Here is a 19,058-nt window from a genome sequence, read left to right on the forward strand (position 1 = left end):
CACTAAAAATGAATTATCTGTTTGGCAGCTCCATTTTCCACTTTATTATTCAACTAACTCACAAAATGGTAATTAAATGAAACCATTTACCAACGAAAAAGAGAAAAGTGAGAGGAGAAGAGGCGATGATTGTGTTAAAGTGCTTTACACTCACGCTGGGTGATTTTATTTGGCAGCTAATAAAGCGAACAGAGGAAAACATCATGATTAAAGGGTTGAGCACCTGAGTATCTCTGCTATAATCATTAAGATGGGGAGATGGGGGAGGAGAGCAACAGGAGACAATGCATTGTTCTTCAATGTGGAAAGAGGAAAGAGAGAGACTACAAATGCAACACACACACACACACACTGGGAAGAGCGGTACAGCATAGGGGCGAGTCTCACAAAAACTTCCAAGAAATGTTCAAGCCACATTTCAGCCCAAAATAAAAATGGAAAACATATTTCTTAAAATAACTTCTAACGCGATCATATAACTTATATGACAATTTAAAGCTGCAATATGTAACTTTTGACTCTATATCGCCATCTCTGTTTGAAACAAAACTGCAGGATGTTTTACATATCTTTAAGTGAGTTGAAGTCAAAACCAAGTCATATTCAACGGCTTAAATAATTCACTTATAGTTGTGAATTGGGTGTGAATCCGGTTTGCTCAATAACTGATTTTTGTATACTTTTGTATATTTTCAATGAATCTTTCTACAAAATGATTATAATCTTACAGACAACAATTTTATCATTAGTACTACTAATATACATCCTATGAAAACATTTGACATACACAGTACTTAGCACTACGTATAAAACAGTCTCAAACCTTAAACTTGCAAAATTACAAAAGTTTGGTTATTGTGAATTATGTCACGTTATGGTGGACAGAACCCAAGCGCAGGCAGGTGAAGGGTTAAACAAAGAAGACTTTAATAAGAACAAGAACAAAAAACCCACGATGGGCAAAACAGTACAAAACAAAACAAGAAATCAAACTAAAATACTTCCCGAACGGGGAATAAAGTAAACAAGAAGAATAATCCAAATAATAAATCCAAACACGAAATGGTAGTCCAGGGAAACCACGTAATCCACAACGATAGGAATGGGGAAGCACAGAGGAGTCTACAATGTGACAAAACAAACACAATGAACCGACAAAGACTGGGGAAAGAACAGGACTATTTAAAGGGAACCACTGACAAGGGATAATAATAAAGGGACGGTGAAGGACAGGTGACAAGACTTAACATTAAGGGAGACAAGCGGGAAGATGAATGGACAGGTGAGGGAGATGAAACACTAATGGGACACTAACGGAGAAACAAGGGGGCGGAGTTAAACGAAAGACAGGAGGACACGCGGCGAAATGTCAAAACAAACCGCCACGTGTCTCCACACAAGACGAAACACACATACAAGACATGGTACTGTCACGACCCTGTCCACAAGGCACGAAAACTCAGGACAGGAAGGACAGGATCCTGATAGAATTGTATTGAGAAATTGTATATATTCCTTATATTATAATGTAAGTCGCTTTGGATAAAAGCATCTGCCAAATGCATAAATGTAAATGTATTTGTAAGAATGCTTGTAACCAAACAATTTCTGTTTATACAGTTTATATTCTTTCGTGTTCAACAGAACAAAGAAATGTATACAGATTTGCAACAACTTGAGGGTGAGTAAATAAAGACAGAATCTTTTTAGGGGGGGTGAACTGTTCCTTCAAGCTGCTCGGCAACAATGCAAAATTGTGAAAAAAGAATTTTATAGAAATTAATTCGAATTAATTTTCCTCCTTGATTTCCTTTGAATTGAGTGTGAATCTTGAAAATTGTGTGTGATTCACGAAAGTGGATCCCTGCTAATGTTTCTTGCTAAAGTCAAACTAACATGTCCACTAAAATGTGACGTCTAGCTCAGCAGGCATCCATATGAACACATACATACACACACATACAGATATCCCCAATACACTTCACCACAACCCTCCACTATGAGCAGCACAGAAGCTGCCCTGGCCGGGGCTAAATCACAGGGACGTGGAGTGTTAGCGAATGGGGCTATGATTTGTTTTGTGAGCATTGGGGCTGTCAGCTCGCATCGGCCCGACCGCAGCCTGACAGCTGGAGTGCTCAATAGTGACAGCAGCGTTTGCTGCGGGGCCGGCACACTTCAGGTCATGTTTAGGAAAGTTTCTCTCAACCTGATGGCTTGTAAGATCAAATCAATCTTCTGCCTCTCCCGTGTCCACTTGTACAAATACACCTTCCTCGAAAGACTGAAAGAAGAAGGGACTGATGTTGACAGGTGACTTTTTTCTTTTTAATAGTCTTATGTTAGCCTCCAACTGCTTCGCTTGGGGCTTTTAAGATTGAACTGTCTATAAAGTTATCAGTTCCAACTACAAAAGTGATTGAAAAGATGCATTTTGGAGAAGAAGAATTGAACGAGGTTGTGATTTAAAAAATACAGTTCACCCAAAAATGCTATCATGTAGAGGTCTGCATTCCCGCGGCTCTCCCACGGGACTCGCGGGACCCGAGACGAATTCTTGCGACGCAGGATTCATTTTTGGGATAAAAGACGGTAGCGGTCAGAAACTCTGGTGTACATTTGACGGGAGCGGGTCTTTGGACGGGAGCCCACTCCCGACAACCTTCTAACAGACCACATGTAGAGCCTGATCTGAGGACTGTGTTACGCATGTGCTGCGCGTGTGGACCAGTTCTTACTCCATTATAAATTTAATTCGCATGCGTCAACCCCCAGATAGAGCGGGCAGGTCGCGAGCATTTGTGTTTTTAGGAGGGGAGACGGTCATTAGGACATTTCTTGCATGTATGTTAAATAGTTTGGTTAAAAAAAGGGATTTCAACTTTTAGTTTATTCATATTTTGCTTATGGTTTGAGTGAAAGACTTCATATTTAATGTAATTAAATGTATTTTTCTCTGTGACATTTTGTCTACTTGATTGACACTAAAATGTATAACAATTTTGTATAGGCCTATTGACAAGACGAAAAAAACGGATACATTTTTTTGTCCAGCGTACATGTTGTATTTGTTATGGAGAAATTTAAATGTGAGATCTTAAATGTGAGATCTGGAAACGTGAACCAAATTTAGCGGGATCCGTCGGGTCCGGATGAAAATCATTCTAAGCAGATAGCGGGTGAACACAGAGAGAATTTTCAGCGGGTGGGTGCGGAAAAAAACAGTCCCGCGCAGACCTCTACTATCATGTACTGACCACCTTGTTGTGAAACAACATATTTTATTGATTTATTTCATTTTTAAAGGTGCAGTGAACTGGCCGTTTGTATTGTTTTATACTATTGTCTGATGTCTACTTATGACGTTCGCGTGGTTTTTACATTCGAAAACATCAAAATCAATAAGTAATAGGCTATTTTCTACCCTGGTTTTGAGGCCGGCTGGAGAAACGCTCGAGTTTTAAGGGCGGGCCGCATAGAAGACTTGGAAGTAAACACCCACTGCTATGATTGGATAGCAGCTTGCGTAGTTGACTTAGTTGGAGCCTTCTGTGAATTTGGTTAGACACGTAATGTTTTGTAACGTGATTTTACTCAAATTTACGGACTTATTTCCCGAATGTGATGGCAAGGCTTTGCGTATAGTTTGTATAGCCTATAGTTGTATGGTGTTTAGTGATATATGACCGTACATGTCAGCATTTAAGACCCGCGAACCGGACAGAAGATCACGCGATCGCGGGTCTCAAATGTTATAGTTTTCATGATAAATAAACAAACGGTAGACTCCCGGCCAAAATGATTCAGCACCAGAAATAATATCAAAACACTTCAAAACAGCCTCCATTATTCACAAACGGTGGATAAAACCTTGAAAAATGATATATGAGCCCGCCAAATTACAGAGATGCCGATTACAATTATTACAAATGACTAGAGGTCCCCAGGTAATACTATCAGGGCATATCAAGCGATCTCTAACAAAGCAATAGTGACGCATAGTACAAATATGTTTTACTAAAAAAAGATCGCCGCCATTCCTATGGCCTTTTTCATTTTAGTCTATCCGCAAAGACTTGTTCAAGGAATCCGCGTTGAAATGAAGCGAACAAACGCTCCATGTTTTCCCCACGTGAGCTGGAACGTCTTTAAAAATGAACTTAACCACGCATTACTGTCGGAATCCGAAGGAAGGTTATGCAGCGACTGTGTTCTTCCACAACCAGGCACTGCACAATATTCCACGATCTTTAACGGCTATCTGGTTCCGTGCAGCTTGTGTTCAGTACTGTCATGCGTGAACCAGTGGGCGGGGCTCGAGAAGTAGGCGTTGATATTATTCTGTGGAGGCGGTGTTCAACCTATCTATAGATAGGTGCATTCCAGGACCTGCCCTTCACTGAGCCTCGTGTCAATAACACATGTTATTTCAGTAACAAGGGCGTTTTCAGGTCTGACACTTACAGGATGTTCGCTTGAATACGATTCCCTCTTATATAACTGCACCTTTAATTTAATTTGATTTCATTTAATTTACTATTTCATTTTATTTTAAAGATGCCATGATATAATGTTTTGTGGTATTAAGGTCCCCTATATGTTAGTGTAATCCTCAACATTAAAAAACTATCAGCAGACATACGCCTTTAACATTTACAATCCTTCTTCTTTTAAAAACATGCATGACTCGCCTACATGAGTGCTACAAAATTCTGTCCAATCAAATCCAGAGAATGCCCCCCCAGCACTATGCCTCCGTCAAGCAATTGCAACAAAACATGGCTCATGGCTATGATTATTCAAAACTACTTCAACTGAGCAAACAACAATGAATATTAATATATTTTCGTTGGCCGACTGAGTTACATGACAATCTGGGAAATCAACTGCAAAACAATAAACATAAACAACGCAATTGACAGCCGTGGAACACGGCTAAACACCGAATGAGTCGCTCTAATCAGATTTTCTGCTTCGCTGACACCAGAGGGATCTCGGGCTTACAGAGAAGAAAGAAGAGTGTGGAAAGACAGGTAATACAGTAGATAGCAGGCTCACACAACCTGAGTGAACCCCACAGAGCTCTGAGGTGGAGACGGAGGAAAGGTGCAGGTGCCAGACCATATTTTCCATTTCGTACTCGGAAGGCAAAGGTTGTTTGCAGGGAGAGAGCCTGAGACTTGCGCACTTTGAGATGTGAATGAATGAAAATGTCCAAAATCATCATAGTTAATAAAGCAGGGTTGTCAATAAGTAAATGAAAGAGCGATTTCATTTTTTTATACTTTTTTTTTAAAGAAATGTACACATATGGATTGTTGGCAGTAAAACCAGAAAAATATATAAAGACAGTAAACAGGCTTCATTTTTGTTTCATGTTAAAGTTTCCACATTTGTCTATTGAACACATGCAATTCAACAAAATGATTATACATGATTGGAAGCAATTGCTTCAAAAAGGGTTGAAAATCGCCCAGTGTTTCAATACATTCTGATATTACGTACATGTGCTTCATTGAACTCAACATTACAGTTACCAAACAAAAACAGTTAGCCAGAGTAACTAGAGCACAGCTTTTGTTAGAACCGAAATAGAAGGTGTAAGAAGTGGTAGTAGTGGGGTTAAGGTCAGGGTTAGGCCTTTAATGAGATTGAGAGAAGAAATGTGCAAAGAATGAAGAGCAGTGTTACCCAGAGATGTCTTAGACGATAGAGCGTTAAAGACTGTCACCATTCCTTACACACACATCTACAGTACACACGCTCTCCGCTTTCTTTGTTGAGAAGGTTCTGATGCTCTCGAAAAAGACCAAGGCCATCTTTCTTTCTGTAGTCGTGACATGCTCGGTAGGTGTCAGAACAGTGGGGGAGAAAGAAGACGGCGAGTTCTCGGAGGGTGTAAGTCACGTACATGTCAGTGTGTTTCTCAGGCAGACTGTCAATTTAAACCAGTCAACTGGACATCAGAGACATTATGAAAGGGGTTAATCCTCAATTTCACAGAGTTAGGGAGAAGCAAAGTGGAACATTAAAAAGTCCACAACCAGTATAAATGCAGCAAAACCAGGACCGTTGTTAAAATGATTAAAATGAGTCCAAAACAACATTTTTGAGGTGGAGCCCCAACACTAGAGGACTCAAACCAGGGACAACGTTTAGTTGACATTCCTAAAAATAGCCTTATAGAATATTAGGTTTATGGAACAATCAGGAACAACGCAATCAAATTTAACTAGAAAGGCCAAAATTGAAACGTTTTTGAAAGTTTTATGATAGCTTCATAAAGTCCAGCAGCAATAAAAACAGCTAGATTTTAATAAAGAAAAGGCTACAGTCTACAGTGCTCATAAACATCTTTTCCAGCTGGTGTTTGGATCAGTAATTGACTGCACTGTAACAGTTTATAAATATTTCACTGAATAAATAAACAAAAAATGAAACAAATGACTTGTTAAATGAGAAGTTTTGGGATTGAACGATTATCTAAATAAATCATAATTAATTATGCATAACTTTAATTAAACACGGTTAGGAGTGATATGTTAGGTTACTTTAAAAAATATTTGAGAAATAGTTTCAAAAATAAGGTTGTGTTACAGTAATAAATGATCTGAGGATAAACGTGGATGCACTTTGTTTATATTTTTATCATTTTAAAGGGTACAGTAATAACATAAATAGACATTTGCAAATGAATGTGAAAAAGTGTTTTATTTGTTGTTTTGAATATTAAAATGTACATTAAAAACTACAACGCACATTTATTATGAAAAGCATAATCCATAATAATCCAATATAATCCAGATCCGTATTATACCAAAGATATTAATATTAACAAGATGCGCCACTGCCGTTACAATGAATGGCGAAAAGAAGCAACGCTCAATATGGCCGTTCTAGCGAAGGAAGTTAATCAGGTAAGACTTAAGATTCTCTGGGGCGAGGCTCTCGTGAGGCGCTTGCCAGCCTATGCGCAGACGAAGTAGATGACCTCGAAAAAGGTGATTTTTAGCTCAATTTAATCTTAGCAAACCAAAGTTATGATACAGTTCATGTCATTTAATTATCGATCGGAAATATGCTGTTTAATTGTAATTTTTGCCAGCAATTTTAGAAATATCTGCCTTCCACCATTCAAGTAGATGGGACCGTGGATTTGCTCTGACGTAAATAGCTGCCCAGAGGCGTTGCAAACATGGCCGCCCAGTGGCACGACTTTCGTAAACTACTTTGATTATACAGATTACTGTTTGTATATTCACATACATTCACATACAATGTATGAACATACACTGCATATAAATCTAAAACTATTTTAAACTGCATTTTGATCATTATTTTATAATTAATGTTGCTTTTATGAACTTTAAGAACCTACATTAAATATTTGTACTTTTCCAAACTCATTTGTCGCGCTGAAAGACTATTTAAAATGTGATGGAGATGGTGAAAATTGTGAACATTTACTGCACACGTGCGTTCACTTTTTTGGAGCCTCAATGGCCTCAGCCCCCATTCAAATGTATTATATTTTTTCACAATTCCTCCAGTATTTCTCCACACTCAAAGGCGATCGCATTGTGTTAAGCCCATATCTTACTGTGAATTGACCGTGTGTCTCTTCATAGACTGGGAAGCCCCGTCTCACTTCTCTCCTTTGGGCCAGACTCCAGCTGGCCCAGGTGACAAGAGCCTGTCACACCACCGAGAATGTGACGAGAGCGGAACTAAATGGCTTTGAGAGTCTTAACCCCTCCGCTCAGCTCCACCCGGCTCAGCACCTCTTTTCTGCCCCCCCCCCCACGACCTCCTTTACCTTCTCTGGGGCACTAAGCCGGAGCAGTGAAGGTGAGTCTGTGTTGTACCGCTGAGAGGTCAGTGTTGGGAAGGCGGTGTGAATCAGGGACAGAGACTCTAATGTTTACCGGTTCACATGCAGGCCTCGTCCCCTGTGATCTCTGCTAAACTGAGGTCCTGCCAGGTTCTATCTCACACTTTCACATTCTCAGTGAGACTTTGCCCTGGGCTGCCTCACTAAAACGTAGCAGGAGGCTTTCTGGTCTTTCTGCACTAATGGCAAATTTTGTCCTTGAGTCCTCTCCTCATTCACACGGGACTCTTCATTAGCTGCTTAAGCAGTTTTCTTTTGAAAAAAAGTGATTTTAGTACCACAGTACAAATTTAAATATCATTGAAACTGAATTAAAATAGATTGATACTATTGATCAGATTTTTAATATAAACCATATTTTTTATAATTATTATGTACATTTTATTATTTATGACCAAATGAATGTGCTCCTGAGCAATGCCTTTGGCATTATAGAATTTGTGTATTGCAATTTAGTGAAGAAATCACTTTTTTCATTAAAGTGATTAGATATTCCATGAATGTTACAATGAAAAAACAGAACAGAAACAAAAAACAGAAAGGCAAAATAAAACTTTGTAATTTGTAATTTTGCCACCAATTCAGTTGGTGCTATCAATTCAGCAAAAAACTGTCAGTTACATTTTTTCTTTTTCAATTTTGCCAAAATGTATTTTAGAATCTCACGAAGTAATCTTTGTCACTGTTGATATCTGTCGATTTTGACAAATGTAGGGTACGTTTACACATCAACGTGTTTTGCGTGTTTTAAAAGTTCAACATACCACATGACGCCTTTGTCAAAATGATCCGCAATCACATGGATCTGTGGAAAATTAGTTAAAAATAGTGCTGTCAATCGATTAAAAAAAATCAATCCGATTAATCACACATTTTTTCTGTGATTAATCACGATTAATCGCACATAACATTAATGTTTTTAAACATAATTTAACATTCTAATAATTTCGCATTTGTGATGCGATCTGGGAAAACCCGCCCTGGGATGTTTTCAGGAATATCAAAAAATAGATAGAAAGTAATTTTTTTGTCAAATTTTTTTTCAACCTCTTGTCTATCATCTATGAAAATATCGTGGCAAAATGTACTTGTTTATTGCTGAAAAATAGCGATTTATAGTGGCTTGCTGAAGTTTAAGGACAAATCACTCGTAACTTTCCCTCTCTTAACAAAGACAGTTCACCAATCAAAGTAAACCACATAACATGAAGAATGAAGGAGTATCAATGCACATTTCCCACCAGTCCTGTGTAAACTACGGCATGCAAAGTGTTTTTATACAACGTTATCGAGAGATGGCGCAGCTCACGTTAATCTGAAAAAAATGAATTGCATGTGTTAACGTTAACAGCCCTAGTTAAAACATATATTATGTGTTACGTTCCCGTATGTGTTTGTTAATAGTTGTGACTCTTTTTGTTTTCTCATGTTTATGGATTAGCGAGGAAGACCGGGAAGTTCTATGTTGTTTATTTATACTTTCTTTCCCTTTTATTAGGTTATTTATATTCCCCTCGCGGCGCAGTAAACTTGATTTATTTCTTTGTTTATTTGGCTTAACCCTCTCCTGAAGTCTATATGCTTCCCCATGTTTGTTTAAAGCTCTTTCGTTGATTTTTGACTGTTCAACAATAAATTTATGAACAGAAATACTTGTCATTTGTGCTGGGACAGAGGAACCTCATTTATTTTATTTTCTCTAAAAATGTCACCCCCTTATACCCCTAGATTTTTGGGGTTGTAACATATGAATGTCACTTTGTCTGCACACATACTGTGTTATGCCTACTCAACAAAAACGCATTAAAGTCAGCATACAAGTGTGTTTAGAATTGTAGAACATGTACAATAAATAATGTGCCTCCGCTGTTTGTAGTGGTGCAGTAAATCTACACTTTGCTGGAAAAACAAAGTATGTTGAGTAGCACAAACACACAGTCCTGCAGTCGGTCGTTGTTGGTCTGTTATACTTGCGTACAGACTGAACACGTAATATATGCATGCGCTAGGGCTGGGCGATATATATATCGCGATTCACACTGATTATATATGCCTAAATCGATTACATGGGGCTGGGCGATATGTCTAAATCGATTACATGGGGCTGGGCGATATATATCGCGATTCACACTGATTATATATGTCTACATCGATTACATGGGGCTGGGCGATATATATCGCGATTCACGCTGATTATATATGTCTAAATCGATTACATGGGGATGGGCGATATATATCGCGATTCACATTGATTATATATGTCTACATCGATTACATGGGGCTGGGCGATATATATCGCGATTCACACTGATTATATATGTCTAAATCGATTACATGGGGCTAGGCGATATATATCGCGATTCACACGGATTGTACAGGTCTAAATCGATTACATGGGGCTGGGCGATATATATCGCGATTCACACTGATTATATATGTCTAAATCGATTACATGGGGCTGGGCGATATATATCGCGATTCACACTGATTATATATGTGTACATCGATTACATGGGGCTGGGCGATATATATCGCGATTCACACTGATTATATATGTCTAAATCGATTACATGGGGCTGGGCGATATATATCGCGATTCACACTGATTATATATGTCTAAATCGATTACATGGGGCTGGGCGATATATATCGCGATTCACACTGATTATATATGTCTAAATCGATTACATGGGGCTGGGCGATATATATCGCGATTCACACTGATTATATATGTCTAAATCGATTACATGGGGCTGGGCGATATATATCGCGATTCACACTGATTATATATGTCTAAATCGATTACATGGGGCTGGGCGATATATATCGCGATTCACACTGATTATATATGTCTAAATCGATTACATGGGGCTGGGCGATATATATCGCGATTCACACTGATTATATATGTGCACATCGATTACATGGGGCTGGGCGATATATATCGCGATTTACTCTAATTATATACAGTATGTCTACATCGATTACATGGGGCTGGGCGATATATATCGCGATTCACACTAATTATATACATTATGTCTACATCGATTACATGGGGCTGAGCGATATATATCGCGATTCACACTGATTATATATGTCTAAATCGATTACATGGCTTTTGGATGTTGAGGCATTTAACTGTAATTCATTGAGGAAACTGAGCATAAGAATTGCAAGATATATTGTCCAGTCCTAGCATGCACATGACTAGTTTTGACAAATTAGCGTATATGGTTTACAAGGAATTAAAAATGATATCTGTCCTAAATTCCGTATTCATTTGTATGAGTAATGTTTTCAATGTTCAGTTAGAGCGGTTGTGTGAATAAACGGCCAACAAATAAAACGTTTTGGGTTTTTAGTTGGAAACATTGTTGTGTAAACATACCCTAAATGACTTCAATGACAAAGTGTAAGTATAAATGTCCCATCTATCCAGGATGTACCCCGTGTGTGGCCCAATATGCTAGAACAGTCCTCCATCAAGCCTGCAAAGTTTAAGCCCGTTGGGAGAATGGCTGGATTTTTATAATTTCAACCACCTTGAGGACTACACAGCTACTGACGAAAAACTGGTCATCCTGTCATGTTGACATCTGTATTCCCATCCAAAGCCACAGCTTACACTTTATCTGTGCTCTATTCACCTCGCTCTATTAGCGTGGCTGCGAACTCTCTCCCCAGAAAGCAAAGGTTGCTGGCACTGCACATGCCTTTAAGAAACGCTCCACTTCTCGCCTCATTCCTCTCCTCTGTATGATCACAGAACCGGAGTCCATAACACATCACCTTTATTTATGCCCATCTCGCTGCTCTCTTCTGAAAAAAAAAACCTCTAGTTTCCTCTAGCAGATGGAAAGAGCGGAAAAAAGTGGAAAATGTTAATGCCAGGCAAAACGCAGTTTAGCCGTAAAGGCAGTTAGGCCCTTCTTGCCGTGTGACGCTACCTGGCCTTTGTCCTTCCCCCCTCCTCTCTTTCTCTCCCTCCTTCCCTCTTTTTCTCTGTCCTCGAGTATTTCTGGGCTATTTTTCGCCTCAGAGGCCCTGAAGCCAGCCGTGTCTCCAGTGGAGGCTCCCTCTCCGACAACCCGGGGCTTAGCCTAAATTCTCTCGCTATTAAAAGCTGTGAAATGCAAATAATGAAACATCTCATTACCACTGTAGGAAAATGAAAAGAGAAAATGGTAGGGGGAGAGAGAGAGAGAGAGCGATAGAGAGGGAGTTCAGCAGGAGATAACCTGACAGAGTGTCCATTGTTTCGTGAGAGTCTGCGTTGCGGAGGGAGTCAGGATTGGATTTGCCAGTAAAATAAACAGGGGTGGATCCCGGAGAAACGTTCTAGGGTGACTTACAGTTGCGGGGCGGGTGGCATGAGCAAAGTTGACACAAGAGATCTGGGATCTGTTCCAACTGTCCATGGACAGTCATGTGGGTTTGTACTTGAATACTGTATATACTATGTATATACAGTAAGTGTTTGAACAGTTGGGTGGGAGAGTCTATAGGGGGTCTTAAATCGTCTGTGTGGGGTCTGGACATCAGATACCTTCTCCCAATACCAGTGATAGGGACATCACAGAAAACCTGTCAAGAACATGTACGGGTAACGTTTCATCCACAAAAGAAGAAATCACCTCTTGCGTATTTTAAGATCTGTTGTAATACGTCTGAATGAGTACATTTCGGATCATTTATGAGTTTTTGTTATTGTTGTAATTATTCTCAATGCTGATTCTGATTAGACTTCCATTATCTCATTACAAAATTGACTGATACAATGTTTTGTTTTTCTAATTAGATACGATATGGCTGTATTGTACCACAGGAATGAGATTTTGCATTACGGTAATTGGGGGAAATTGTCATAAAAATTGGGCAATTTTTGTTCTAAAAATAAGCTTAATTTTATTTAATGTGTTTGTTTTTATGTGTAACTACTTCCTTCAATCCTGGCTTAATATGCAAAATTAAGCATTTTGTAGGATGATGGGAGTGTTTCGAGAAACAAGTTTGAAAATGTTTCATTTCTGTAATTCCATGTTTAAGTTCTTTTTGTCATAAAATATGTTCCAGACCAATTTATAACAAATCTTTGTGAGATTCACATCAATCATGAATGTATATGGGGAATTCCAGTTATGGATGTGACATTACGCGTTATGTATGTGACATATAAACTCACATAGAATGTATTTGTTACCAATATATTGAACCAACTGTTATTATTTAATAAACCCCTGTTGATAGACTCTAAACATCAGAAAATATCGGTCTACACACAAGTTTTCTATTTTAAAAAAGGAAAATAAAAATGCGTTACGGATGTGACAAAAAGAGAAACCTTTTTGAGAGATGACATACTTTGTAGGATTTCTGTGAATTAAAATGCACAAACCAGAAGCAGCAAATACCCAACAAATAAAAAAGGAATGGCTCTTCAGAGAATATAAAATATTTACTATATATTCACTTTCATGTGCCTGTTTATAAGCAATATGTTCTGAAAGTGGCACTTGACTATGGTAAATCATGCTTTAAAAACTTTAAGAGACACTTAACATGGGTTTTTAAACCACCTAATGTTGAGATCTGTGCAATCAGTATGGGGAAAACCTTTAGTAAAAAAAATATTTCAATGTAAGGTTGACGTCAGCATCTGAAGATGGAACCTGAACAGTCATTTGGAGGTCATTTATATGATAGCATCGCTCCAGAAGCAGTTGTTCAGGCCTGTGCAACTATCACGTCATTCGCCTATTTCACAAAATGGCGACAGAGACCGGAAGTAGGGAAAAACTTTTTCCGGCCGCACTGCTGTCATAGCCATTCATTCATTCAGCTTGTTTTCTCACAGGCATTCATTTTATTTACCAAAAACAAAAGTAGCATATGTTGTCCGATTTACTCATGGTTTACTGGGAGATGTAAAAATAGGGAAAACAAACATTACAAAAACATTGTTTTTTGAGCGATTTATTTATTATCAAGGTCTGATATATGTTCGACAAATCAGCATAAAGGGAGCGCTACATGCCTAACTTCTTCTGGTCTCCGCAACTGTTCTGTGTACGTAGTGAACAGAGCTAGAGCATTGACCGGACAAGGGTTTACCCTACTTCCGGTTTGTACACGTCACGCTGTGAAATAGGTCTATTGTGCTCGAAATGAAATCTGGCCATCACGGCATGAAGTTCTCCAAAGCGCTAGGTTGAGAGGTTGATGACAAGCTTCGCTACTGAGTGGGAGTCAAATTCCAGCACGATCTCCACCTCGTCCTTCTCTTCTCTGGCTGCCTTGCTTTCTCCCACTTCTTTCTTTTTTCTCTGAGTGTACGTTCGCATTAACACACACACACACACACACACACACACACACACACACACACACACACACACACACACACACAGTCATCGTTTCAAATGCACCAAATGGCGCAGAGATGACTCCCAAAAGCTCGGCTGCCGCTACTCACGATTTGACGACTCATCTTTAACACGTTTCTGGAGCTTGCGCCGTGAGAGGTGTCACAACAAACCGGCGTTGTCAAGCCGCGCTAAGGCACGGCGTTCCTGTAAGCACACTCTCCTGCGCGCACACACACAAGCGCACCACCTCACGCATCATGCTGTGACAAGCCATTATCACAACAGGAAGGCTTATCAGCACCAGATAAAGTCCACACATGCAAACCTCTTAGAATGATTAGCAGAACTTAGCTTTTCATTTTTTTTATTAATTGAAATGAACCTTTTTGTAGCGTTTATTTTTCCCTGAAGTTCGCTGATGATGTAAGTCAACTTTTCTTGCACCACAAACTGTAATTTGGATTTAATGTCCTCTTTCTGACCCTTAAATTTTTTTTTTTGGCTATACTTTGAAGGGTGCCTACACAGAGCCCAGATGGACCATTTGGAGGACATAAATGTGTACACTCCGTTTTGAGGACATGGATAATTCAAGCGAGAACACAGTGAATCTAAAAAATAGTCCCGCCTCTCTAAAACCGCCTCTCCGGTCGACGGATACCTACACTCACCTACACCTAAAAATGCTGTGTTTCCAAGCCACGATCCAAAAACTTTGTCAAAATCTCTGTGTCTACTTAAGGACAACGCATTTTGTGTTACTTTTAACTTAACCATGTGTTGCCCCTTTTATTTATTTAACACAAAATCAACACAAACAGACTCATACTGTGTTATAAACGCACAATGTGTTAAAGTTCCATAACACAAAAAATGTGTTATTATTTCACACATCATTTTGGAGAGCGTTGAGCAAAATGTGGACAAACAGTCGGGTTAAATGAACTTAGAATTTTCAAGTTGGTCGATATTTGAAAACGTCTGAATTTTTAAACTTTTTGGTGTTTTTTTCTCTCTCCCACACATGCAATGGATTCACAGTGGTCTCTGATGCGGTGTTGACTCCAGTGTGAAGACGTCTTTAAAAATGTAAGTCTTAAATATGGTTATGATAACCATATGTATTTGTCTTTATTTGCTCTCTGTTTAAAATCAAAACAGTCTAGGAGAAACAATTCATTAGAGTTCATTTGTGATTTTTTATATGAATGAGCAGATCAGAAAATCACTAACTATTTTACGATGTGGGTCATTTTGGCTAATTCGTATGAATTCGTACAATCCTTTCAGGCCACTGACGTTAGGGTTAGGGGCGGGGCTTCAGTCCTGCTTTTATCTAGTAATCATAAGTTTTTGTAGGAATCACAACGTACAAATTTTTGCGAAAAACCACCTCGTTAAATTGTTACGAATTCACAGGTTGGAAAATCATGTTTGTGACTGTTCATTTGATCATATTTATCACCAAAGAAGCTTTCAATATTGACGGTATTCAAACAGTGACATACAGCGACAAAAATATCGTCAATGTCAGACTGAAACCTCGTAACTCCATTTTTCATGGTTTTTGTTACTACTGTTGCTCACCCTTCATTTTTGTCTGTGGGTTTTGCAAATATTTTGCATTGAAAAGAGCTTCTCAACTTTTAGAACAATGTTGTAATTATAAAAAAATTGTGTTTTGTTTGTCTTTTTATTTCCTGCATAGTGGCGCTTTTGAAAATATGACCTTTCAATCCGACAGAGACGATAAGTGATATTACGGTATACGAAGTGACTTCTAAATTTGGAAACTAGTTTTTAAAAAGTCCTCTCAAAATCCATTTCTCTAAGGATCTATTTAAAAGAGAGATTTAACAAGCTTTTAATATTCCAGATTACAACTAACGCACACACACAAACATGTCCTGGCATGAGGTGTCTGTCAGGAAGCTAATTGTCATAATCAGGAACACTGGCTCCTGTCAATGAGTCAGAGAGCGAGAGAAAACAAGAGAAAAGAGAGAAAAAGAGAGAGAGTGCAGGTGGACAGAAAGGAGGGGGAGACTGTAGCGTGACTGCTGGGCTGTCAAAAAAACATTAGCATCCTTCAGAAAACCCTCCGCACTGGATAACCCCTAACTAAAAGCTCGCCAAATACTAAACATGATGGGGAGTGAACAGGAGGGGGTGGCAGAGAGAGTGACACATAGAGGGTGAAAGAAAGAAGTGAGACTGATGATGACATGGTCTCACAGTTTACAAATTATATCCAAATTCATTTCTCTTCTGCAAAATAATAACAATGCTATTGAAATGAAACTTCGCAAGTGATAACTTTGGAATGCTCTACATAGGCAGCATCTTGATACGGCACACAAATAGTGCTGTTCACACGAAGCGCACGGGAAGCTCAGCTTACAATTCACTTAATGTTGTCAAGTTTGATGTTAGCGTGTTGCTAAGCTAACAAATCGGAACAGGCACGCTTTTTCACATTTTCTGTGTTGATGTTTTAAAGGGATAGTTTACTCGAAATTCTTTCATTTATTAACTCTCATGTCATTCCAAACACAAAAGAAGATATTTTGAAAAACAGCCAGTGGCTTCCATTGTATGGACACAAAATGAATGGACATTTCTCAAAATATCTTCTTTTGTGTTCCACTTAAGAAAGAGTCATATACAGGTTTCTGTCGTAAATGATGACATACATTTTACCTTCAGAATTCAGCAGACTGTTTTTAATCTGAAACAGAGCTGAGAATACTACACTTGTATCCGTAGCTGAAAGCATTCCTCAAATTTGTCAAACTAAGCTTAAAACTACACATCAATGGTCAAAACTATGGCTTGGTATTTCTGTTACATTTTTGTAAAGTGAAAAATGGGGCAACTAAGTCTCTCTTGTATTTATATAATTATATAAAACCAAAGATGAACATAAACCTAATTTAGTCCATCAGGAAAGTCACGCAATTCTTATCTATGATCATTATTTTTAATTTTAGGAGTATTTCACAAACAGGGGCATTTTCACACCTTTGTCTTGTGTCTTCTGAGAACATGGGGGGGGTTGCTTTGTTGTGGGGGGACGCATAAAGGCTAAGAGAACAGAATCGTGGCTATACTTAGTCAGTGGGCAATTTATAGACAAAACACTTGACAAGAAAGAGAGCGATACAGAGAGAAAAAGAGAGATGACAACTGTTCTAGAGATTAGTGGTCGTGTGAGTCTTATAACACACTGTAATGCGATTTATACCAACTCATAAAACATTACGTATCAACTTCCTCCACGCTGATATGATCACACTAAATAATTCATCACATCTAAGAGCTTCTTTTGTTTCATATTTGATAATCAAGCATAGCTTAACAATAGCCAGTGTTTTTACCCAGGCTTGTGTTGCCATGGTAACCGTGAGTGTGGTCAAGAGTCAACCCTGTCACCAGATGCTCCGCTCCTGTCCCACACTGTCTGTTTCGTCTCTTTTTGAACGTTTCGCTGTGATCGGATGGCTCAGGTGTCATCTGCTGAACTAGCACAAGCTAAAGTTGCTTCATTAACAATAAACAAAATGGCCAATTGATATATATACATATATAAAGTGCTGCATACTGCATTTAGGAATAACAGGGCTAGCGCGTTGCTCTGGTGATCACGATCGTTCTGCGACACCGCCCACCTCGCAAACCTAATTTTAAAGAAAGTCACACATTCCCACGTTCTGAGGTGGCGGTATCGAGTGTCCAACCATCACTTTCTCTGATCAACCCTTTGGGTGGGTTGGGAGGGGGAAAGGACCAGCTTTTTCTCCCACTCTTATTTCTTTAAAGGGATACTTCACCCAAAAATAAAAATTCTGTCATCATTTACTCACCTTCGAGTTGTTCCAAATCCGTATAGATTTCTTTGTTCTGATGAACAGAGAGAAAGATATTTGGAAGAATGATTATAACCAAACAGATTTTGCCCCCCATTGACTACCATAGTAGGAAAAAATACAATGATAGTCAAAAGTTCCTCAGAACTGTTAGCTGTCCTACATTCTTCAAAATGTCTTCTTTAGTGTTTAACAGAACAAAAAATGATAAAGTATTTTTCCTACTATGGGAGTCAATGGGGAGTGAGATCTGTTTGGTTATAAGCATTCTTCCAAATATCTTTCTCTGTGTTCATCAGAACAAAGAAATGTATACACATTTGGAACAACTCGAAGGTGAGTAAATGATGACAGAATTATCATTTTTGGGTGAAGTATCGATATAATAAACCAAAAAATGACTGCCATTTTTTTAGAGAAAGCACAGCAAAAAGGACAAAGGAAGGTGGGTTATTTTAAAGGAGTAGTTCACCTTCAAAATGAAGATTCTGTCATTATTTATTCATTTTCTTGTCATGTCAAACCTGTATGACTTTCTTTCTTCTGCAGAACACCAAAGAAGATATTTTGAAAAATGTTGGTAACAGAACAGCACAGCCCTTCATTCATTCTTCTATTGTAACCAATGCACGTGAATGGGGGGCTGTTAACAACATTCTTCAGAATATCTTCTTTTGTGTTCTGCGGAAGAAAGAAAGTCATACAGGTTTGAAATGCTAAGACGGTGAGTAAATGATGATTATAAAGGGGAACTACTCCTTTAAGAACTTAATCTGTTGTCTTAAGTGGATAGATCACCCATAAATAAAAAGATTTACATCATTTATACACCCGCATGTTGTTCAAAACCCTTATATGACTTTTTCTTCAATGGAACACAAAATAATATATTTTGAGAAATGACACTGTGGTTTTGTGTCCACACAATGAAAGCCA

General features: G+C 38.6%; 1 protein-coding gene across 3 annotated transcripts in view; it reads right to left on the reverse strand.

The window, feature by feature from the left end:
- The window catches only part of zbtb46 (zinc finger and BTB domain containing 46), a 93,229-nt gene that overhangs the window by 62,230 nt on the left and 11,941 nt on the right, over positions 1-19,058 (reverse strand). The window lies entirely within an intron of this gene.

The sequence above is a fragment of the Triplophysa rosa genome, linkage group LG21 (genome assembly GCF_024868665.1).
Source record: "Triplophysa rosa linkage group LG21, Trosa_1v2, whole genome shotgun sequence".
Taxonomy (NCBI): domain Eukaryota; kingdom Metazoa; phylum Chordata; class Actinopteri; order Cypriniformes; family Nemacheilidae; genus Triplophysa; species Triplophysa rosa.